Source organism: Diplotaxodon limnothrissa, linkage group LG5, assembly GCF_057381915.1.
Source record: "Diplotaxodon limnothrissa isolate DT_005_m linkage group LG5, D_limnothrissa_male_GT1.1, whole genome shotgun sequence".
NCBI classification, from domain to species: Eukaryota; Metazoa; Chordata; class Actinopteri; order Cichliformes; family Cichlidae; genus Diplotaxodon; species Diplotaxodon limnothrissa.
Genome location: NC_140600.1, coordinates 3,303,908 through 3,329,633, shown reverse-complemented (window position 1 = coordinate 3,329,633; position 25,726 = coordinate 3,303,908).

The window sequence follows — 25,726 nt, the reverse complement described above, 5'->3', positions numbered from 1 at the left end:
GCTCAAACAGCTGCAAAACCTGTTTTCCCAGCACGGAGACCTTGAGTTCTATAATATAGGGCCATAAACATGTTTGTCTGAGTCTTCTATCAAAAGTTACAGCTATTTCTATGAAGTTGTACAAAAACGCTTTCTTTCGCCAAGACAGTGCGTTTCTCACTGTTACATGCATTTGAATGGGGAACTCGACCGAAACAAAGTATAGGTTTTCATTATGTGAATAACTTGGAAATCTTAGCTCAAACAGCTGCAAAACCTGTTTGCCCAGCACGGGAACCTTGAGTTCTATAAGATAAAGCCATAAACATGTGTATCCGAGTCTTCTATCAAAAGTTACAGCTATTTATATGAAGTTGTACAAAAACGCTTTCTTTCGCCAAGACAGTGCGTTTCTCACTGTTACATGCATTTGAATGGGGAACTCGACCGAAACAAAGTATAGGTTTTCATTATGTGAATAACTTGGAAATCTTAGCTCAAACAGCTGCAAAACCTGTTTTCCCAGCACGGGAACCTTGAGTTCTATAAGATAAAGCCATAAACATGTGTATCCGAGTCTTCTATCAAAAGTTACAGCTATTTATATGAAGTTGTACAAAAACGCTTTCTTTCGCCAAGACAGTGCGTTTCTCACTGTTACATGCATTTGAATGGGGAACTCGACCGAAACAAAGTACAAGTTTTCATTATGTGAATAACTTGGAAATCTTAGCTCAAACAGCTGCAAAACCTGTTTTCCCAGCACGGGGAACGTGAGTTCTATAAGATAAAGCCATAAACATGTGTATCCGAGTCTTCTATCAAAAGTTACAGCTATTTATATGAAGTTGTACAAAAACGCTTTCTTTCGCCAAGACAGTGCGTTTCTCACTGTTACATGCATTTGAATGGGGAACTCGACCGAAACAAAGTATATGTTTTCATTATGTGAATAACTTGGAAATCTTAGCTCAAACAGCTGCAAAACCTGTTTTCCCAGCACGGAGACCTTGAGTTCTATAATATAAGGCCATAAACATGTTTGTCTGAGTCTTCTATCAAAAGTTACAGCTATTTCTATGAAGTTGTACAAAAACGCTTTCTTTCGCCAAGACAGTGCGTTTCTCACTGTTACATGCATTTGAATGGGGAACTCGACCGAAACAAAGTATAGGTTTTCATTATGTGAATAACTTGGAAATCTTAGCTCAAACAGCTGCAAAACCTGTTTGCCCAGCACGGGAACCTTGAGTTCTATAAGATAAAACCATAAACATGTGTATCCGAGTCTTCTATCAAAAGTTACAGCTATTTATATGAAGTTGTACAAAAACGCTTTCTTTCGCCAAGACAGTGCGTTTCTCACTGTTACATGCATTTGAATGGGGAACTCGACCGAAACAAAGTATATGTTTTCATTATGTGAATAACTTGGAAATCTTAGCTCAAACAGCTGCAAAACCTGTTTTCCCAGCACGGGGAACGTGAGTTCTATAAGATAAAGCCATAAACATGTGTATCCGACTCTTCTATCAAAAGTTACAGCTATTTCTATGAAGTTGTACAAAAACGCTTTCTTTCGCCAAGACAGTGCGTTTCTCACTGTTACATGCATTTGAATGGGGAACTCGACCGAAACAAAGTATAGGTTTTCATTATGTGAATAACTTGGAAATCTTAGCTCAAACAGCTGCAAAACCTGTTTGCCCAGCACGGGAACCTTGAGTTCTATAAGATAAAGCCATAAACATGTGTATCCGAGTCTTCTATCAAAAGTTACAGCTATTCATATGAAGTTGTACAAAAACGCTTTCTTTCGCCAAGACAGTGCGTTTCTCACTGTTACATGCATTTGAATGGGGAACTCGACCGAAACAAAGTACAAGTTTTCATTATGTGAATAACTTGGAAATCTTAGCTCAAACAGCTGCAAAACCTGTTTTCCCAGCACGGGAACCTTGAGTTCTATAAGATAAAGCCATAAACATGTGTATCCGAGTCTTCTATCAAAAGTTACAGCTATTTATATGAAGTTGTACAAAAACGCTTTCTTTCGCCAAGACAGTGCGTTTCTCACTGTTACATGCATTTGAATGGGGAACTCGACCGAAACAAAGTACAAGTTTTCATTATGTGAATAACTTGGAAATCTTAGCTCAAACAGCTGCAAAACCTGTTTTCCCAGCACGGGGAACGTGAGTTCTATAAGATAAAGCCATAAACATGTGTATCCGACTCTTCTATCAAAAGTTACAGCTATTTATATGAAGTTGTACAAAAACGCTTTCTTTCGCCAAGACAGTGCGTTTCTCACTGTTACATGCATTTGAATGGGGAACTCGACCGAAACAAAGTATATGTTTTCATTATGTGAATAACTTGGAAATCTTAGCTCAAACAGCTGCAAAACCTGTTTTCCCAGCACGGAGACCTTGAGTTCTATAATATAGGGCCATAAACATGTTTGTCTGAGTCTTCTATCAAAAGTTACAGCTATTTCTATGAAGTTGTACAAAAACGCTTTCTTTCGCCAAGACAGTGCGTTTCTCACTGTTACATGCATTTGAATGGGGAACTCGACCGAAACAAAGTATAGGTTTTCATTATGTGAATAACTTGGAAATCTTAGCTCAAACAGCTGCAAAACCTGTTTGCCCAGCACGGGAACCTTGAGTTCTATAAGATAAAGCCATAAACATGTGTATCCGAGTCTTCTATCAAAAGTTACAGCTATTTATATGAAGTTGTACAAAAACGCTTTCTTTCGCCAAGACAGTGCGTTTCTCACTGTTACATGCATTTGAATGGGGAACTCGACCGAAACAAAGTATAGGTTTTCATTATGTGAATAACTTGGAAATCTTAGCTCAAACAGCTGCAAAACCTGTTTTCCCAGCACGGGAACCTTGAGTTCTATAAGATAAAGCCATAAACATGTGTATCCGAGTCTTCTATCAAAAGTTACAGCTATTTATATGAAGTTGTACAAAAACGCTTTCTTTCGCCAAGACAGTGCGTTTCTCACTGTTACATGCATTTGAATGGGGAACTCGACCGAAACAAAGTACAAGTTTTCATTATGTGAATAACTTGGAAATCTTAGCTCAAACAGCTGCAAAACCTGTTTTCCCAGCACGGGGAACGTGAGTTCTATAAGATAAAGCCATAAACATGTGTATCCGAGTCTTCTATCAAAAGTTACAGCTATTTATATGAAGTTGTACAAAAACGCTTTCTTTCGCCAAGACAGTGCGTTTCTCACTGTTACATGCATTTGAATGGGGAACTCGACCGAAACAAAGTATATGTTTTCATTATGTGAATAACTTGGAAATCTTAGCTCAAACAGCTGCAAAACCTGTTTTCCCAGCACGGAGACCTTGAGTTCTATAATATAAGGCCATAAACATGTTTGTCTGAGTCTTCTATCAAAAGTTACAGCTATTTCTATGAAGTTGTACAAAAACGCTTTCTTTCGCCAAGACAGTGCGTTTCTCACTGTTACATGCATTTGAATGGGGAACTCGACCGAAACAAAGTATAGGTTTTCATTATGTGAATAACTTGGAAATCTTAGCTCAAACAGCTGCAAAACCTGTTTGCCCAGCACGGGAACCTTGAGTTCTATAAGATAAAACCATAAACATGTGTATCCGAGTCTTCTATCAAAAGTTACAGCTATTTATATGAAGTTGTACAAAAACGCTTTCTTTCGCCAAGACAGTGCGTTTCTCACTGTTACATGCATTTGAATGGGGAACTCGACCGAAACAAAGTATATGTTTTCATTATGTGAATAACTTGGAAATCTTAGCTCAAACAGCTGCAAAACCTGTTTTCCCAGCACGGGGAACGTGAGTTCTATAAGATAAAGCCATAAACATGTGTATCCGACTCTTCTATCAAAAGTTACAGCTATTTATATGAAGTTGTACAAAAACGCTTTCTTTCGCCAAGACAGTGCGTTTCTCACTGTTACATGCATTTGAATGGGGAACTCGACCGAAACAAAGTATAGGTTTTCATTATGTGAATAACTTGGAAATCTTAGCTCAAACAGCTGCAAAACCTGTTTGCCCAGCACGGGGAACGTGAGTTCTATAAGATAAAGCCATAAACATGTGTATCCGAGTCTTCTATCAAAAGTTACAGCTATTCATATGAAGTTGTACAAAAACTCTTTCTTTCGCCAAGACAGTGCGTTTCTCACTGTTACATGCATTTGAATGGGGAACTCGACCGAAACAAAGTACAAGTTTTCATTATGTGAATAACTTGGAAATCTTAGCTCAAACAGCTGCAAAACCTGTTTTCCCAGCACGGGAACCTTGAGTTCTATAAGATAAAGCCATAAACATGTGTATCCGAGTCTTCTATCAAAAGTTACAGCTATTTATATGAAGTTGTACAAAAACGCTTTCTTTCGCCAAGACAGTGCGTTTCTCACTGTTACATGCATTTGAATGGGGAACTCGACCGAAACAAAGTACAAGTTTTCATTATGTGAATAACTTGGAAATCTTAGCTCAAACAGCTGCAAAACCTGTTTTCCCAGCACGGGGAACGTGAGTTCTATAAGATAAAGCCATAAACATGTGTATCCGAGTCTTCTATCAAAAGTTACAGCTATTTATATGAAGTTGTACAAAAACGCTTTCTTTCGCCAAGACAGTGCGTTTCTCACTGTTACATGCATTTGAATGGGGAACTCGACCGAAACAAAGTATATGTTTTCATTATGTGAATAACTTGGAAATCTTAGCTCAAACAGCTGCAAAACCTGTTTTCCCAGCACGGAGACCTTGAGTTCTATAATATAGGGCCATAAACATGTTTGTCTGAGTCTTCTATCAAAAGTTACAGCTATTTCTATGAAGTTGTACAAAAACGCTTTCTTTCGCCAAGACAGTGCGTTTCTCACTGTTACATGCATTTGAATGGGGAACTCGACCGAAACAAAGTATAGGTTTTCATTATGTGAATAACTTGGAAATCTTAGCTCAAACAGCTGCAAAACCTGTTTGCCCAGCACGGGAACCTTGAGTTCTATAAGATAAAGCCATAAACATGTGTATCCGAGTCTTCTATCAAAAGTTACAGCTATTCATATGAAGTTGTACAAAAACGCTTTCTTTCGCCAAGACAGTGCGTTTCTCACTGTTACATGCATTTGAATGGGGAACTCGACCGAAACAAAGTACAAGTTTTCATTATGTGAATAACTTGGAAATCTTAGCTCAAACAGCTGCAAAACCTGTTTTCCCAGCACGGGAACCTTGAGTTCTATAAGATAAAGCCATAAACATGTGTATCCGAGTCTTCTATCAAAAGTTACAGCTATTTATATGAAGTTGTACAAAAACGCTTTCTTTCGCCAAGACAGTGCGTTTCTCACTGTTACATGCATTTGAATGGGGAACTCGACCAAAACAAAGTATAGGTTTTCATTATGTGAATAACTTGGAAATCTTAGCTCAAACAGCTGCAAAACCTGTTTGCCCAGCACGGAGACCTTGAGTTCTATAATATAAGGCCATAAACATGTTTGTCTGAGTCTTCTATCAAAAGTTACAGCTATTTCTATGAAGTTGTACAAAAACGCTTTCTTTCGCCAAGACAGTGCGTTTCTCACTGTTACATGCATTTGAATGGGGAACTCGACCGAAACAAAGTATAGGTTTTCATTATGTGAATAACTTGGAAATCTTAGCTCAAACAGCTGCAAAACCTGTTTTCCCAGCACGGAGACCTTGAGTTCTATAATATAAGGCCATAAACATGTTTGTCTGAGTCTTCTATCAAAAGTTACAGCTATTTCTATGAAGTTGTACAAAAACGCTTTCTTTCGCCAAGACAGTGCATTTCTCACTGTTACATGCATTTGAATGGGGAACTCGACCGAAACAAAGTATAGGTTTTCATTATGTGAATAACTTGGAAATCTTAGCTCAAACAGCTGCAAAACCTGTTTGCCCAGCACGGGGAACGTGAGTTCTATAAGATAAAGCCATAAACATGTGTATCCGAGTCTTCTATCAAAAGTTACAGCTATTTATATGAAGTTGTACAAAAACGCTTTCTTTTGCCAAGACAGTGCGTTTCTCACTGTTACATGCATTTGAATGGGGAACTCGACCGAAACAAAGTATAGGTTTTCATTATGTGAATAACTTGGAAATCTTAGCTCAAACAGCTGCAAAACCTGTTTTCCCAGCACGGGGAACGTGAGTTCTATAAGATAAAGCCATAAACATGTGTATCCGAGTCTTCTATCAAAAGTTACAGCTATTCATATGAAGTTGTACAAAAACGCTTTCTTTCGCCAAGACAGTGCGTTTCTCACTGTTACATGCATTTGAATGGGGAACTCGACCGAAACAAAGTACAAGTTTTCATTATGTGAATAACTTGGAAATCTTAGCTCAAACAGCTGCAAAACCTGTTTTCCCAGCACGGGAACCTTGAGTTCTATAAGATAAAGCCATAAACATGTGTATCCGAGTCTTCTATCAAAAGTTACAGCTATTTATATGAAGTTGTACAAAAACGCTTTCTTTCGCCAAGACAGTGCGTTTCTCACTGTTACATGCATTTGAATGGGGAACTCGACCGAAACAAAGTACAAGTTTTCATTATGTGAATAACTTGGAAATCTTAGCTCAAACAGCTGCAAAACCTGTTTTCCCAGCACGGGGAACGTGAGTTCTATAAGATAAAGCCATAAACATGTGTATCCGAGTCTTCTATCAAAAGTTACAGCTATTTATATGAAGTTGTACAAAATAGCTTTCTTTCGCCAAGACAGTGCGTTTCTCACTGTTACATGCATTTGAATGGGGAACTCGACCAAAACAAAGTATACGTTTTCATTATGTGAATAACTTGGAAATCTTAGCTCAAACAGCTGCAAAACCTGTTTGCCCAGCACGGAGACCTTGAGTTCTATAATATAAGGCCATAAACATGTTTGTCTGAGTCTTCTATCAAAAGTTACAGCTATTTCTATGAAGTTGTACAAAAACGCTTTCTTTCGCCAAGACAGTGCGTTTCTCACTGTTACATGCATTTGAATGGGGAACTCGACCGAAACAAAGTATATGTTTTCATTATGTGAATAACTTGGAAATCTTAGCTCAAACAGCTGCAAAACCTGTTTTCCCAGCACGGAGACCTTGAGTTCTATAATATAGGGCCATAAACATGTTTGTCTGAGTCTTCTATCAAAAGTTACAGCTATTTCTATGAAGTTGTACAAAAACGCTTTCTTTCGCCAAGACAGTGCGTTTCTCACTGTTACATGCATTTGAATGGGGAACTCGACCGAAACAAAGTATAGGTTTTCATTATGTGAATAACTTGGAAATCTTAGCTCAAACAGCTGCAAAACCTGTTTGCCCAGCACGGGAACCTTGAGTTCTATAAGATAAAGCCATAAACATGTGTATCCGAGTCTTCTATCAAAAGTTACAGCTATTCATATGAAGTTGTACAAAAACGCTTTCTTTCGCCAAGACAGTGCGTTTCTCACTGTTACATGCATTTGAATGGGGAACTCGACCGAAACAAAGTACAAGTTTTCATTATGTGAATAACTTGGAAATCTTAGCTCAAACAGCTGCAAAACCTGTTTTCCCAGCACGGGAACCTTGAGTTCTATAAGATAAAGCCATAAACATGTGTATCCGAGTCTTCTATCAAAAGTTACAGCTATTTATATGAAGTTGTACAAAAACGCTTTCTTTCGCCAAGACAGTGCGTTTCTCACTGTTACATGCATTTGAATGGGGAACTCGACCGAAACAAAGTACAAGTTTTCATTATGTGAATAACTTGGAAATCTTAGCTCAAACAGCTGCAAAACCTGTTTTCCCAGCACGGGGAACGTGAGTTCTATAAGATAAAGCCATAAACATGTGTATCCGAGTCTTCTATCAAAAGTTACAGCTATTTATATGAAGTTGTACAAAAACGCTTTCTTTCGCCAAGACAGTGCGTTTCTCACTGTTACATGCATTTGAATGGGGAACTCGACCGAAACAAAGTATATGTTTTCATTATGTGAATAACTTGGAAATCTTAGCTCAAACAGCTGCAAAACCTGTTTTCCCAGCACGGAGACCTTGAGTTCTATAATATAAGGCCATAAACATGTTTGTCTGAGTCTTCTATCAAAAGTTACAGCTATTTCTATGAAGTTGTACAAAAACGCTTTCTTTCGCCAAGACAGTGCGTTTCTCACTGTTACATGCATTTGAATGGGGAACTCGACCGAAACAAAGTATAGGTTTTCATTATGTGAATAACTTGGAAATCTTAGCTCAAACAGCTGCAAAACCTGTTTGCCCAGCACGGGAACCTTGAGTTCTATAAGATAAAACCATAAACATGTGTATCCGAGTCTTCTATCAAAAGTTACAGCTATTTATATGAAGTTGTACAAAAACGCTTTCTTTCGCCAAGACAGTGCGTTTCTCACTGTTACATGCATTTGAATGGGGAACTCGACCGAAACAAAGTATATGTTTTCATTATGTGAATAACTTGGAAATCTTAGCTCAAACAGCTGCAAAACCTGTTTTCCCAGCACGGAGACCTTGAGTTCTATAATATAAGGCCATAAACATGTTTGTCTGAGTCTTCTATCAAAAGTTACAGCTATTTCTATGAAGTTGTACAAAAACGCTTTCTTTCGCCAGACAGTGCGTTTCTCACTGTTACATGCATTTGAATGGGGAACTCGACCGAAACAAAGTATAGGTTTTCCTTATGTGAATAACTTGGAAATCTTAGCTCAAACAGCTGCAAAACCTGTTTGCCCAGCACGGGAACCTTGAGTTCTATAAGATAAAGCCATAAACATGTGTATCCGAGTCTTCTATCAAAAGTTACAGCTATTTATATGAAGTTGTACAAAATAGCTTTCTTTCGCCAAGACAGTGCGTTTCTCACTGTTACATGCATTTGAATGGGGAACTCGACCGAAACAAAGTATATGTTTTCATTATGTGAATAACTTGGAAATCTTAGCTCAAACAGCTGCAAAACCTGTTTTCCCAGCACGGGGAACGTGAGTTCTATAAGATAAAGCCATAAACATGTGTATCCGACTCTTCTATCAAAAGTTACAGCTATTTATATGAAGTTGTACAAAAACGCTTTCTTTCGCCAAGACAGTGCGTTTCTCACTGTTACATGCATTTGAATGGGGAACTCGACAGAAACAAAGTATAGGTTTTCATTATGTGAATAACTTGGAAATCTTAGCTCAAACAGCTGCAAAACCTGTTTTCCCAGCACGGGAACCTTGAGTTCTATAAGATAAAACCATAAACATGTGTATCCGAGTCTTCTATCAAAAGTTACAGCTATTTATATGAAGTTGTACAAAAACGCTTTCTTTCGCCAAGACAGTGCGTTTCTCACTGTTACATGCATTTGAATGGGGAACTCGACCGAAACAAAGTATATGTTTTCATTATGTGAATAACTTGGAAATCTTAGCTCAAACAGCTGCAAAACCTGTTTTCCCAGCACGGAGACCTTGAGTTCTATAATATAAGGCCATAAACATGTTTGTCTGAGTCTTCTATCAAAAGTTACAGCTATTTCTATGAAGTTGTACAAAAACGCTTTCTTTCGCCAAGACAGTGCGTTTCTCACTGTTACATGCATTTGAATGGGGAACTCGACAGAAACAAAGTATAGGTTTTCATTATGTGAATAACTTGGAAATCTTAGCTCAAACAGCTGCAAAACCTGTTTTCCCAGCACGGGAACCTTGAGTTCTATAAGATAAAACCATAAACATGTGTATCCGAGTCTTCTATCAAAAGTTACAGCTATTTATATGAAGTTGTACAAAAACGCTTTCTTTCGCCAAGACAGTGCGTTTCTCACTGTTACATGCATTTGAATGGGGAACTCGACCGAAACAAAGTATATGTTTTCATTATGTGAATAACTTGGAAATCTTAGCTCAAACAGCTGCAAAACCTGTTTTCCCAGCACGGAGACCTTGAGTTCTATAATATAAGGCCATAAACATGTTTGTCTGAGTCTTCTATCAAATGTTACAGCTATTTCTATGAAGTTGTACAAAAACGCTTTCTTTCGCCAAGACAGTGCGTTTCTCACTGTTACATGCATTTGAATGGGGAACTCGACCGAAACAAAGTATAGGTTTTCATTATGTGAATAACTTGGAAATCTTAGCTCAAACAGCTGCAAAACCTGTTTGCCCAGCACGGGGAACGTGAGTTCTATAAGATAAAGCCATAAACATGTGTATCCGAGTCTTCTATCAAAAGTTACAGCTATTCATATGAAGTTGTACAAAAACTCTTTCTTTCGCCAAGACAGTGCGTTTCTCACTGTTACATGCATTTGAATGGGGAACTCGACCGAAACAAAGTACAAGTTTTCATTATGTGAATAACTTGGAAATCTTAGCTCAAACAGCTGCAAAACCTGTTTTCCCAGCACGGGAACCTTGAGTTCTATAAGATAAAGCCATAAACATGTGTATCCGAGTCTTCTATCAAAAGTTACAGCTATTTATATGAAGTTGTACAAAAACGCTTTCTTTCGCCAAGACAGTGCGTTTCTCACTGTTACATGCATTTGAATGGGGAACTCGACCGAAACAAAGTACAAGTTTTCATTATGTGAATAACTTGGAAATCTTAGCTCAAACAGCTGCAAAACCTGTTTTCCCAGCACGGGGAACGTGAGTTCTATAAGATAAAGCCATAAACATGTGTATCCGAGTCTTCTATCAAAAGTTACAGCTATTTATATGAAGTTGTACAAAAACGCTTTCTTTCGCCAAGACAGTGCGTTTCTCACTGTTACATGCATTTGAATGGGGAACTCGACCGAAACAAAGTATATGTTTTCATTATGTGAATAACTTGGAAATCTTAGCTCAAACAGCTGCAAAACCTGTTTTCCCAGCACGGAGACCTTGAGTTCTATAATATAAGGCCATAAACATGTTTGTCTGAGTCTTCTATCAAAAGTTACAGCTATTTCTATGAAGTTGTACAAAAACGCTTTCTTTCGCCAAGACAGTGCGTTTCTCACTGTTACATGCATTTGAATGGGGAACTCGACCGAAACAAAGTATAGGTTTTCATTATGTGAATAACTTGGAAATCTTAGCTCAAACAGCTGCAAAACCTGTTTGCCCAGCACGGGAACCTTGAGTTCTATAAGATAAAACCATAAACATGTGTATCCGAGTCTTCTATCAAAAGTTACAGCTATTTATATGAAGTTGTACAAAAACGCTTTCTTTCGCCAAGACAGTGCGTTTCTCACTGTTACATGCATTTGAATGGGGAACTCGACCGAAACAAAGTATATGTTTTCATTATGTGAATAACTTGGAAATCTTAGCTCAAACAGCTGCAAAACCTGTTTTCCCAGCACGGAGACCTTGAGTTCTATAATATAAGGCCATAAACATGTTTGTCTGAGTCTTCTATCAAAAGTTACAGCTATTTCTATGAAGTTGTACAAAAACGCTTTCTTTCGCCAAGACAGTGCGTTTCTCACTGTTACATGCATTTGAATGGGGAACTCGACCGAAACAAAGTATAGGTTTTCCTTATGTGAATAACTTGGAAATCTTAGCTCAAACAGCTGCAAAACCTGTTTTCCCAGCACGGGAACCTTGAGTTCTATAAGATAAAGCCATAAACATGTGTATCCGAGTCTTCTATCAAAAGTTACAGCTATTTATATGAAGTTGTACAAAAACGCTTTCTTTCGCCAAGACAGTGCGTTTCTCACTGTTACATGCATTTGAATGGGGAACTCGACCGAAACAAAGTATATGTTTTCATTATGTGAATAACTTGGAAATCTTAGCTCAAACAGCTGCAAAACCTGTTTTCCCAGCACGGGGAACGTGAGTTCTATAAGATAAAGCCATAAACATGTGTATCCGACTCTTCTATCAAAAGTTACAGCTATTTATATGAAGTTGTACAAAAACGCTTTCTTTCGCCAAGACAGTGCGTTTCTCACTGTTACATGCATTTGAATGGGGAACTCGACCGAAACAAAGTATATGTTTTCATTATGTGAATAACTTGGAAATCTTAGCTCAAACAGCTGCAAAACCTGTTTTCCCAGCACGGAGACCTTGAGTTCTATAATATAAGGCCATAAACATGTTTGTCTGAGTCTTCTATCAAAAGTTACAGCTATTTCTATGAAGTTGTACAAAAACGCTTTCTTTCGCCAAGACAGTGCGTTTCTCACTGTTACATGCATTTGAATGGGGAACTCGACCGAAACAAAGTATAGGTTTTCATTATGTGAATAACTTGGAAATCTTAGCTCAAACAGCTGCAAAACCTGTTTTCCCAGCACGGGAACCTTGAGTTCTATAAGATAAAACCATAAACATGTGTATCCGAGTCTTCTATCAAAAGTTACAGCTATTTATATGAAGTTGTACAAAAACGCTTTCTTTCGCCAAGACAGTGCGTTTCTCACTGTTACATGCATTTGAATGGGGAACTCGACCGAAACAAAGTATATGTTTTCATTATGTGAATAACTTGGAAATCTTAGCTCAAACAGCTGCAAAACCTGTTTTCCCAGCACGGAGACCTTGAGTTCTATAATATAAGGCCATAAACATGTTTGTCTGAGTCTTCTATCAAATGTTACAGCTATTTCTATGAAGTTGTACAAAAACGCTTTCTTTCGCCAAGACAGTGCGTTTCTCACTGTTACATGCATTTGAATGGGGAACTCGACCGAAACAAAGTATAGGTTTTCATTATGTGAATAACTTGGAAATCTTAGCTCAAACAGCTGCAAAACCTGTTTGCCCAGCACGGGGAACGTGAGTTCTATAAGATAAAGCCATAAACATGTGTATCCGAGTCTTCTATCAAAAGTTACAGCTATTTATATGAAGTTGTACAAAATAGCTTTCTTTCGCCAAGACAGTGCGTTTCTCACTGTTACATGCATTTGAATGGGGAACTCGACCAAAACAAAGTATACGTTTTCATTATGTGAATAACTTGGAAATCTTAGCTCAAACAGCTGCAAAACCTGTTTGCCCAGCACGGAGACCTTGAGTTCTATAATATAAGGCCATAAACATGTTTGTCTGAGTCTTCTATCAAAAGTTACAGCTATTTCTATGAAGTTGTACAAAAACGCTTTCTTTCGCCAAGACAGTGCGTTTCTCACTGTTACATGCATTTGAATGGGGAACTCGACCGAAACAAAGTATATGTTTTCATTATGTGAATAACTTGGAAATCTTAGCTCAAACAGCTGCAAAACCTGTTTTCCCAGCACGGAGACCTTGAGTTCTATAATATAGGGCCATAAACATGTTTGTCTGAGTCTTCTATCAAAAGTTACAGCTATTTCTATGAAGTTGTACAAAAACGCTTTCTTTCGCCAAGACAGTGCGTTTCTCACTGTTACATGCATTTGAATGGGGAACTCGACCGAAACAAAGTATAGGTTTTCATTATGTGAATAACTTGGAAATCTTAGCTCAAACAGCTGCAAAACCTGTTTGCCCAGCACGGGAACCTTGAGTTCTATAAGATAAAGCCATAAACATGTGTATCCGAGTCTTCTATCAAAAGTTACAGCTATTCATATGAAGTTGTACAAAAACGCTTTCTTTCGCCAAGACAGTGCGTTTCTCACTGTTACATGCATTTGAATGGGGAACTCGACCGAAACAAAGTACAAGTTTTCATTATGTGAATAACTTGGAAATCTTAGCTCAAACAGCTGCAAAACCTGTTTTCCCAGCACGGGAACCTTGAGTTCTATAAGATAAAGCCATAAACATGTGTATCCGAGTCTTCTATCAAAAGTTACAGCTATTTATATGAAGTTGTACAAAAACGCTTTCTTTCGCCAAGACAGTGCGTTTCTCACTGTTACATGCATTTGAATGGGGAACTCGACCGAAACAAAGTACAAGTTTTCATTATGTGAATAACTTGGAAATCTTAGCTCAAACAGCTGCAAAACCTGTTTTCCCAGCACGGGGAACGTGAGTTCTATAAGATAAAGCCATAAACATGTGTATCCGAGTCTTCTATCAAAAGTTACAGCTATTTATATGAAGTTGTACAAAAACGCTTTCTTTCGCCAAGACAGTGCGTTTCTCACTGTTACATGCATTTGAATGGGGAACTCGACCGAAACAAAGTATATGTTTTCATTATGTGAATAACTTGGAAATCTTAGCTCAAACAGCTGCAAAACCTGTTTTCCCAGCACGGAGACCTTGAGTTCTATAATATAAGGCCATAAACATGTTTGTCTGAGTCTTCTATCAAAAGTTACAGCTATTTCTATGAAGTTGTACAAAAACGCTTTCTTTCGCCAAGACAGTGCGTTTCTCACTGTTACATGCATTTGAATGGGGAACTCGACCGAAACAAAGTATAGGTTTTCATTATGTGAATAACTTGGAAATCTTAGCTCAAACAGCTGCAAAACCTGTTTGCCCAGCACGGGAACCTTGAGTTCTATAAGATAAAACCATAAACATGTGTATCCGAGTCTTCTATCAAAAGTTACAGCTATTTATATGAAGTTGTACAAAAACGCTTTCTTTCGCCAAGACAGTGCGTTTCTCACTGTTACATGCATTTGAATGGGGAACTCGACCGAAACAAAGTATATGTTTTCATTATGTGAATAACTTGGAAATCTTAGCTCAAACAGCTGCAAAACCTGTTTTCCCAGCACGGAGACCTTGAGTTCTATAATATAAGGCCATAAACATGTTTGTCTGAGTCTTCTATCAAAAGTTACAGCTATTTCTATGAAGTTGTACAAAAACGCTTTCTTTCGCCAAGACAGTGCGTTTCTCACTGTTACATGCATTTGAATGGGGAACTCGACCGAAACAAAGTATATGTTTTCATTATGTGAATAACTTGGAAATCTTAGCTCAAACAGCTGCAAAACCTGTTTTCCCAGCACGGAGACCTTGAGTTCTATAATATAGGGCCATAAACATGTTTGTCTGAGTCTTCTATCAAAAGTTACAGCTATTTCTATGAAGTTGTACAAAAACGCTTTCTTTCGCCAAGACAGTGCGTTTCTCACTGTTACATGCATTTGAATGGGGAACTCGACCGAAACAAAGTATAGGTTTTCATTATGTGAATAACTTGGAAATCTTAGCTCAAACAGCTGCAAAACCTGTTTGCCCAGCACGGGAACCTTGAGTTCTATAAGATAAAGCCATAAACATGTGTATCCGAGTCTTCTATCAAAAGTTACAGCTATTCATATGAAGTTGTACAAAAACGCTTTCTTTCGCCAAGACAGTGCGTTTCTCACTGTTACATGCATTTGAATGGGGAACTCGACCGAAACAAAGTACAAGTTTTCATTATGTGAATAACTTGGAAATCTTAGCTCAAACAGCTGCAAAACCTGTTTTCCCAGCACGGGAACCTTGAGTTCTATAAGATAAAGCCATAAACATGTGTATCCGAGTCTTCTATCAAAAGTTACAGCTATTTATATGAAGTTGTACAAAAACGCTTTCTTTCGCCAAGACAGTGCGTTTCTCACTGTTACATGCATTTGAATGGGGAACTCGACCGAAACAAAGTACAAGTTTTCATTATGTGAATAACTTGGAAATCTTAGCTCAAACAGCTGCAAAACCTGTTTTCCCAGCACGGGGAACGTGAGTTCTATAAGATAAAGCCATAAACATGTGTATCCGAGTCTTCTATCAAAAGTTACAGCTATTTATATGAAGTTGTACAAAAACGCTTTCTTTCGCCAAGACAGTGCGTTTCTCACTGTTACATGCATTTGAATGGGGAACTCGACCGAAACAAAGTATATGTTTTCATTATGTGAATAACTTGGAAATCTTAGCTCAAACAGCTGCAAAACCTGTTTTCCCAGCACGGAGACCTTGAGTTCTATAATATAAGGCCATAAACATGTTTGTCTGAGTCTTCTATCAAAAGTTACAGCTATTTCTATGAAGTTGTACAAAAACGCTTTCTTTCGCCAAGACAGTGCGTTTCTCACTGTTACATGCATTTGAATGGGGAACTCGACCGAAACAAAGTATAGGTTTTCATTATGTGAATAACTTGGAAATCTTAGCTCAAACAGCTGCAAAACCTGTTTGCCCAGCACGGGAACCTTGAGTTCTATAAGATAAAACCATAAACATGTGTATCCGAGTCTTCTATCAAAAGTTACAGCTATTTATATGAAGTTGTACAAAAACGCTTTCTTTCGCCAAGACAGTGCGTTTCTCACTGTTACATGCATTTGAATGGGGAACTCGACCGAAACAAAGTATATGTTTTCATTATGTGAATAACTTGGAAATCTTAGCTCAAACAGCTGCAAAACCTGTTTTCCCAGCACGGAGACCTTGAGTTCTATAATATAAGGCCATAAACATGTTTGTCTGAGTCTTCTATCAAAAGTTACAGCTATTTCTATGAAGTTGTACAAAAACGCTTTCTTTCGCCAGACAGTGCGTTTCTCACTGTTACATGCATTTGAATGGGGAACTCGACCGAAACAAAGTATAGGTTTTCCTTATGTGAATAACTTGGAAATCTTAGCTCAAACAGCTGCAAAACCTGTTTTCCCAGCACGGGGAACGTGAGTTCTATAAGATAAAGCCATAAACATGTGTATCCGACTCTTCTATCAAAAGTTACAGCTATTTATATGAAGTTGTACAAAAACGCTTTCTTTCGCCAAGACAGTGCGTTTCTCACTGTTACATGCATTTGAATGGGGAACTCGACCGAAACAAAGTATATGTTTTCATTATGTGAATAACTTGGAAATCTTAGCTCAAACAGCTGCAAAACCTGTTTTCCCAGCACGGAGACCTTGAGTTCTATAATATAAGGCCATAAACATGTTTGTCTGAGTCTTCTATCAAAAGTTACAGCTATTTCTATGAAGTTGTACAAAAACGCTTTCTTTCGCCAAGACAGTGCGTTTCTCACTGTTACATGCATTTGAATGGGGAACTCGACAGAAACAAAGTATAGGTTTTCATTATGTGAATAACTTGGAAATCTTAGCTCAAACAGCTGCAAAACCTGTTTTCCCAGCACGGGGAACGTGAGTTCTATAAGATAAAGCCATAAACATGTGTATCCGACTCTTCTATCAAAAGTTACAGCTATTTATATGAAGTTGTACAAAAACGCTTTCTTTCGCCAAGACAGTGCGTTTCTCACTGTTACATGCATTTGAATGGGGAACTCGACCGAAACAAAGTATATGTTTTCATTATGTGAATAACTTGGAAATCTTAGCTCAAACAGCTGCAAAACCTGTTTTCCCAGCACGGAGACCTTGAGTTCTATAATATAAGGCCATAAACATGTTTGTCTGAGTCTTCTATCAAAAGTTACAGCTATTTCTATGAAGTTGTACAAAAACGCTTTCTTTCGCCAAGACAGTGCGTTTCTCACTGTTACATGCATTTGAATGGGGAACTCGACAGAAACAAAGTATAGGTTTTCATTATGTGAATAACTTGGAAATCTTAGCTCAAACAGCTGCAAAACCTGTTTTCCCAGCACGGGAACCTTGAGTTCTATAAGATAAAACCATAAACATGTGTATCCGAGTCTTCTATCAAAAGTTACAGCTATTTATATGAAGTTGTACAAAAACGCTTTCTTTCGCCAAGACAGTGCGTTTCTCACTGTTACATGCATTTGAATGGGGAACTCGACCGAAACAAAGTATATGTTTTCATTATGTGAATAACTTGGAAATCTTAGCTCAAACAGCTGCAAAACCTGTTTTCCCAGCACGGAGACCTTGAGTTCTATAATATAAGGCCATAAACATGTTTGTCTGAGTCTTCTATCAAATGTTACAGCTATTTCTATGAAGTTGTACAAAAACGCTTTCTTTCGCCAAGACAGTGCGTTTCTCACTGTTACATGCATTTGAATGGGGAACTCGACCGAAACAAAGTATAGGTTTTCATTATGTGAATAACTTGGAAATCTTAGCTCAAACAGCTGCAAAACCTGTTTGCCCAGCACGGGTAACGTGAGTTCTATAAGATAAAGCCATAAACATGTGTATCCGAGTCTTCTATCAAAAGTTACAGCTATTTATATGAAGTTGTACAAAATAGCTTTCTTTCGCCAAGACAGTGCGTTTCTCACTGTTACATGCATTTGAATGGGGAACTCGACCAAAACAAAGTATACGTTTTCATTATGTGAATAACTTGGAAATCTTAGCTCAAACAGCTGCAAAACCTGTTTGCCCAGCACGGAGACCTTGAGTTCTATAATATAAGGCCATAAACATGTTTGTCTGAGTCCTCTATCAAAAGTTACAGCTATTTCTATGAAGTTGTACAAAAACGCTTTCTTTCGCCAAGACAGTGCGTTTCTCACTGTTACATGCATTTGAATGGGGAACTCGACCGAAACAAAGTATATGTTTTCATTATGTGAATAACTTGGAAATCTTAGCTCAAACAGCTGCAAAACCTGTTTTCCCAGCACGGGAACCTTGAGTTCTATAAGATAAAACCATAAACATGTGTATCCGAGTCTTCTATCAAAAGTTACAGCTATTTATATGAAGTTGTACAAAAACGCTTTCTTTCGCCAAGACAGTGCGTTTCTCACTGTTACATGCATTTGAATGGGGAACTCGACCGAAACAAAGTATATGTTTTCATTATGTGAATAACTTGGAAATCTTAGCTCAAACAGCTGCAAAACCTGTTTTCCCAGCACGGGAACCTTGAGTTCTATAAGATAAAACCATAAACATGTGTATCCGAGTCTTCTATCAAAAGTTACAGCTATTTATATGAAGTTGTACAAAAACGCTTTCTTTCGCCAAGACAGTGCGTTTCTCACTGTTACATGCATTTGAATGGGGAACTCGACCGAAACAAAGTATATGTTTTCATTATGTGAATAACTTGGAAATCTTAGCTCAAACAGCTGCAAAACCTGTTTTCCCAGCACGGAGACCTTGAGTTCTATAATATAAGGCCATAAACATGTTTGTCTGAGTCTTCTATCAAATGTTACAGCTATTTCTATGAAGTTGTACAAAAACGCTTTCTTTCGCCAAGACAGTGCGTTTCTCACTGTTACATGCATTTGAATGGGGAACTCGACCGAAACAAAGTATAGGTTTTCATTATGTGAATAACTTGGAAATCTTAGCTCAAACAGCTGCAAAACCTGTTTGCCCAGCACGGGAACCTTGAGTTCTATAAGATAAAACCATAAACATGTGTATCCGAGTCTTCTATCAAAAGTTACAGCTATTTATATGAAGTTGTACAAAAACGCTTTCTTTCGCCAAGACAGTGCGTTTCTCACTGTTACATGCATTTGAATGGGGAACTCGACCGAAACAAAGTATATGTTTTCATTATGTGAATAACTTGGAAATCTTAGCTCAAACAGCTGCAAAACCTGTTTTCCCAGCACGGAGACCTTGAGTTCTATAATATAAGGCCATAAACATGTTTGTCTGAGTCTTCTATCAAATGTTACAGCTATTTCTATGAAGTTGTACAAAAACGCTTTCTTTCGCCAAGACAGTGCGTTTCTCACTGTTACATGCATTTGAATGGGGAACTCGACCGAAACAAAGTATAGGTTTTCATTATGTGAATAACTTGGAAATCTTAGCTCAAACAGCTGCAAAACCTGTTTGCCCAGCACGGGTAACGTGAGTTCTATAAGATAAAGCCATAAACATGTGTATCCGAGTCTTCTATCAAAAGTTACAGCTATTTATATGAAGTTGTACAAAATAGCTTTCTTTCGCCAAGACAGTGCGTTTCTCACTGTTACATGCATTTGAATGGGGAACTCGACCAAAACAAAGTATACGTTTTCATTATGTGAATAACTTGGAAATCTTAGCTCAAACAGCTGCAAAACCTGTTTGCCCAGCACGGAGACCTTGAGTTCTATAATATAAGGCCATAAACATGTTTGTCTGAGTCCTCTATCAAAAGTTACAGCTATTTCTATGAAGTTGTACAAAAACGCTTTCTTTCGCCAAGACAGTGCGTTTCTCACTGTTACATGCATTTGAATGGGGAACTCGACCGAAACAAAGTATATGTTTTCATTATGTGAATAACTTGGAAATCTTAGCTCAAACAGCTGCAAAACCTGTTTTCCCAGCACGGAGACCTTGAGTTCTATAATATAGGGCCATAAACATGTTTGTCTGAGTCTTCTATCAAAAGTTACAGCTATTTCTATGAAGTTGTACAAAAACGCTTTCTTTCGCCAAGACAGTGCGTTTCTCACTGTTACATGCATTTGAATGGGGAACTCGACCGAAACAAAGTATAGGTTTTCATTATGTGAATAACTTGGAAATCTTAGCTCAAACAGCTGCAAAACCTGTTTGCCCAGCACGGGAACCTTGAGTTCTATAAGATAAAGCCATAAACATGTGTATCCGAGTCTTCTATCAAAAGTTACAGCTATTCATATGAAGTTGTACAAAAACGCTTTCTTTCGCCAAGACAGTGCGTTTCTCACTGTTACATGCATTTGAATGGGGAACTCGACCGAAACAAAGTACAAGTTTTCATTATGTGAATAACTTGGAAATCTTAGCTCAAACAGCTGCAAAACCTGTTTTCCCAGCACGGGAACCTTGAGTTCTATAAGATAAAGCCATAAACATGTGTATCCGAGTCTTCTATCAAAAGTTACAGCTATTTATATGAAGTTGTACAAAAACGCTTTCTTTCGCCAAGACAGTGCGTTTCTCACTGTTACATGCATTTGAATGGGGAACTCGACCGAAACAAAGTACAAGTTTTCATTATGTGAATAACTTGGAAATCTTAGCTCAAACAGCTGCAAAACCTGTTTTCCCAGCACGGGGAACGTGAGTTCTATAAGATAAAGCCATAAACATGTGTATCCGAGTCTTCTATCAAAAGTTACAGCTATTTATATGAAGTTGTACAAAAACGCTTTCTTTCGCCAAGACAGTGCGTTTCTCACTGTTACATGCATTTGAATGGGGAACTCCACCGAAACAAAGTATATGTTTTCATTATGTGAATAACTTGGAAATCTTAGCTCAAACAGCTGCAAAACCTGTTTTCCCAGCACGGAGACCTTGAGTTCTATAATATAAGGCCATAAACATGTTTGTCTGAGTCTTCTATCAAAAGTTACAGCTATTTATATGAAGTTGTACAAAAACGCTTTCTTTCGCCAAGACAGTGCGTTTCTCACTGTTACATGCATTTGAATGGGGAACTCGACCGAAACAAAGTATAGGTTTTCATTATGTGAATAACTTGGAAATCTTAGCTCAAACAGCTGCAAAACCTGTTTGCCCAGCACGGGAACCTTGAGTTCTATAAGATAAAACCATAAACATGTGTATCCGAGTCTTCTATCAAAAGTTACAGCTATTTATATGAAGTTGTACAAAAACGCTTTCTTTCGCCAAGACAGTGCGTTTCTCACTGTTACATGCATTTGAATGGGGAACTCCACCGAAACAAAGTATATGTTTTCATTATGTGAATAACTTGGAAATCTTAGCTCAAACAGCTGCAAAACCTGTTTTCCCAGCACGGAGACCTTGAGTTCTATAATATAAGGCCATAAACATGTTTGTCTGAGTCTTCTATCAAAAGTTACAGCTATTTATATGAAGTTGTACAAAAACGCTTTCTTTCGCCAAGACAGTGCGTTTCTCACTGTTACATGCATTTGAATGGGGAACTCGACCGAAACAAAGTATAGGTTTTCATTATGTGAATAACTTGGAAATCTTAGCTCAAACAGCTGCAAAACCTGTTTGCCCAGCACGGGAACCTTGAGTTCTATAAGATAAAGCCATAAACATGTGTATCCGAGTCTTCTATCAAAAGTTACAGCTATTTATATGAAGTTGTACAAAAACGCTTTCTTTCGCCAAGACAGTGCGTTTCTCACTGTTACATGCATTTGAATGGGGAACTCGACCGAAACAAAGTATATGTTTTCATTATGTGAATAACTTGGAAATCTTAGCTCAAACAGCTGCAAAACCTGTTTTCCCAGCACGGGGAACGTGAGTTCTATAAGATAAAGCCATAAACATGTGTATCCGACTCTTCTATCAAAAGTTACAGCTATTTATATGAAGTTGTACAAAAACGCTTTCTTTCGCCAAGACAGTGCGTTTCTCACTGTTACATGCATTTGAATGGGGAACTCGACCGAAACAAAGTATATGTTTTCATTATGTGAATAACTTGGAAATCTTAGCTCAAACAGCTGCAAAACCTGTTTTCCCAGCACGGAGACCTTGAGTTCTATAATATAAGGCCATAAACATGTTTGTCTGAGTCTTCTATCAAAAGTTACAGCTATTTCTATGAAGTTGTACAAAAACGCTTTCTTTCGCCAAGACAGTGCGTTTCTCACTGTTACATGCATTTGAATGGGGAACTCGACCGAAACAAAGTATAGGTTTTCATTATGTGAATAACTTGGAAATCTTAGCTCAAACAGCTGCAAAACCTGTTTTCCCAGCACGGGAACCTTGAGTTCTATAAGATAAAACCATAAACATGTGTATCCGAGTCTTCTATCAAAAGTTACAGCTATTTATATGAAGTTGTACAAAAACGCTTTCTTTCGCCAAGACAGTGCGTTTCTCACTGTTACATGCATTTGAATGGGGAACTCGACCGAAACAAAGTATATGTTTTCATTATGTGAATAACTTGGAAATCTTAGCTCAAACAGCTGCAAAACCTGTTTTCCCAGCACGGAGACCTTGAGTTCTATAATATAAGGCCATAAACATGTTTGTCTGAGTCTTCTATCAAATGTTACAGCTATTTCTATGAAGTTGTACAAAAACGCTTTCTTTCGCCAAGACAGTGCGTTTCTCACTGTTACATGCATTTGAATGGGGAACTCGACCGAAACAAAGTATATGTTTTCATTATGTGAATAACTTGGAAATCTTAGCTCAAACAGCTGCAAAACCTGTTTTCCCAGCACGGGAACCTTGAGTTCTATAAGATAAAGCCATAAACATGTGTATCCGAGTCTTCTATCAAAAGTTACAGCTATTTCTATGAAGTTGTACAAAATAGCTTTCTTTCGCCAAGACAGTGCGTTTCTCACTGTTACATGCATTTGAATGGGGAACTCGACCAAAACAAAGTATACGTTTTCATTATGTGAATAACTTGGAAATCTTAGCTCAAACAGCTGCAAAACCTGTTTGCCCAGCACGGAGACCTTGAGTTCTATAATATAAGGCCATAAACATGTTTGTCTGAGTCTTCTATCAAAAGTTACAGCTATTTCTATGAAGTTGTACAAAAACGCTTTCTTTCGCCAAGACAGTGCGTTTCTCACTGTTACATGCATTTGAATGGGGAACTCGACCGAAACAAAGTATATGTTTTCATTATGTGAATAACTTGGAAATCTTAGCTCAAACAGCTGCAAAACCTGTTTTCCCAGCACGGAGACCTTGAGTTCTATAATATAGGGCCATAAACATGTTTGTCTGAGTCTTCTATCAAAAGTTACAGCTATTTCTATGAAGTTGTACAAAAACGCTTTCTTTCGCCAAGACAGTGCGTTTCTCACTGTTACATGCATTTGAATGGGGAACTCGACCGAAACAAAGTATAGGTTTTCATTATGTGAATAACTTGGAAATCTTAGCTCAAACAGCTGCAAAACCTGTTTGCCCAGCACGGGAACCTTGAGTTCTATAAGATAAAGCCATAAACATGTGTATCCGAGTCTTCTATCAAAAGTTACAGCTATTCATATGAAGTTGTACAAAAACGCTTTCTTTCGCCAAGACAGTGCGTTTCTCACTGTTACATGCATTTGAATGGGGAACTCGACCGAAACAAAGTACAAGTTTTCATTATGTGAATAACTTGGAAATCTTAGCTCAAACAGCTGCAAAACCTGTTTTCCCAGCACGGGAACCTTGAGTTCTATAAGATAAAGCCATAAACATGTGTATCCGAGTCTTCTATCAAAAGTTACAGCTATTTATATGAAGTTGTACAAAAACGCTTTCTTTCGCCAAGACAGTGCGTTTCTCACTGTTACATGCATTTGAATGGGGAACTCGACCGAAACAAAGTACAAGTTTTCATTATGTGAATAACTTGGAAATCTTAGCTCAAACAGCTGCAAAACCTGTTTTCCCAGCACGGGGAACGTGAGTTCTATAAGATAAAGCCATAAACATGTGTATCCGAGTCTTCTATCAAAAGTTACAGCTATTTATATGAAGTTGTACAAAAACGCTTTCTTTCGCCAAGACAGTGCGTTTCTCACTGTTACATGCATTTGAATGGGGAACTCGACCGAAACAAAGTATATGTTTTCATTATGTGAATAACTTGGAAATCTTAGCTCAAACAGCTGCAAAACCTGTTTTCCCAGCACGGAGACCTTGAGTTCTATAATATAAGGCCATAAACATGTTTGTCTGAGTCTTCTATCAAAAGTTACAGCTATTTCTATGAAGTTGTACAAAAACGCTTTCTTTCGCCAAGACAGTGCGTTTCTCACTGTTACATGCATTTGAATGGGGAACTCGACCGAAACAAAGTATAGGTTTTCATTATGTGAATAACTTGGAAATCTTAGCTCAAACAGCTGCAAAACCTGTTTTCCCAGCACGGGAACCTTGAGTTCTATAAGATAAAACCATAAACATGTGTATCCGAGTCTTCTATCAAAAGTTACAGCTATTTATATGAAGTTGTACAAAAACGCTTTCTTTCGCCAAGACAGTGCGTTTCTCACTGTTACATGCATTTGAATGGGGAACTCGACCGAAACAAAGTATATGTTTTCATTATGTGAATAACTTGGAAATCTTAGCTCAAACAGCTGCAAAACCTGTTTTCCCAGCACGGAGACCTTGAGTTCTATAATATAAGGCCATAAACATGTTTGTCTGAGTCTTCTATCAAAAGTTACAGCTATTTCTATGAAGTTGTACAAAAACGCTTTCTTTCGCCAAGACAGTGCGTTTCTCACTGTTACATGCATTTGAATGGGGAACTCGACCGAAACAAAGTATAGGTTTTCATTATGTGAATAACTTGGAAATCTTAGCTCAAACAGCTGCAAAACCTGTTTGCCCAGCACGGGAACCTTGAGTTCTATAAGATAAAGCCATAAACATGTGTATCCGAGTCTTCTATCAAAAGTTACAGCTATTTATATGAAGTTGTACAAAAACGCTTTCTTTCGCCAAGACAGTGCGTTTCTCACTGTTACATGCATTTGAATGGGGAACTCGACCGAAACAAAGTACAAGTTTTCATTATGTGAATAACTTGGAAATCTTAGCTCAAACAGCTGCAAAACCTGTTTTCCCAGCACGGAGACCTTGAGTTCTATAAGATAAAGCCATAAACATGTGTATCCGAGTCTAAAATAGCTTTCTTTCGCCAAGACAGTGCGTTTCTCACTGTTACATGCATTTGAATGGGGAACTCGACCAAAACAAAGTATACGTTTTCATTATGTGAATAACTTGGAAATCTTAGCTCAAACAGCTGCAAAACCTGTTTGCCCAGCACGGAGACCTTGAGTTCTATAATATAAGGCCATAAACATGTTTGTCTGAGTCCTCTATCAAAAGTTACAGCTATTTCTATGAAGTTGTACAAAAACGCTTTCTTTCGCCAAGACAGTGCGTTTCTCACTGTTACATG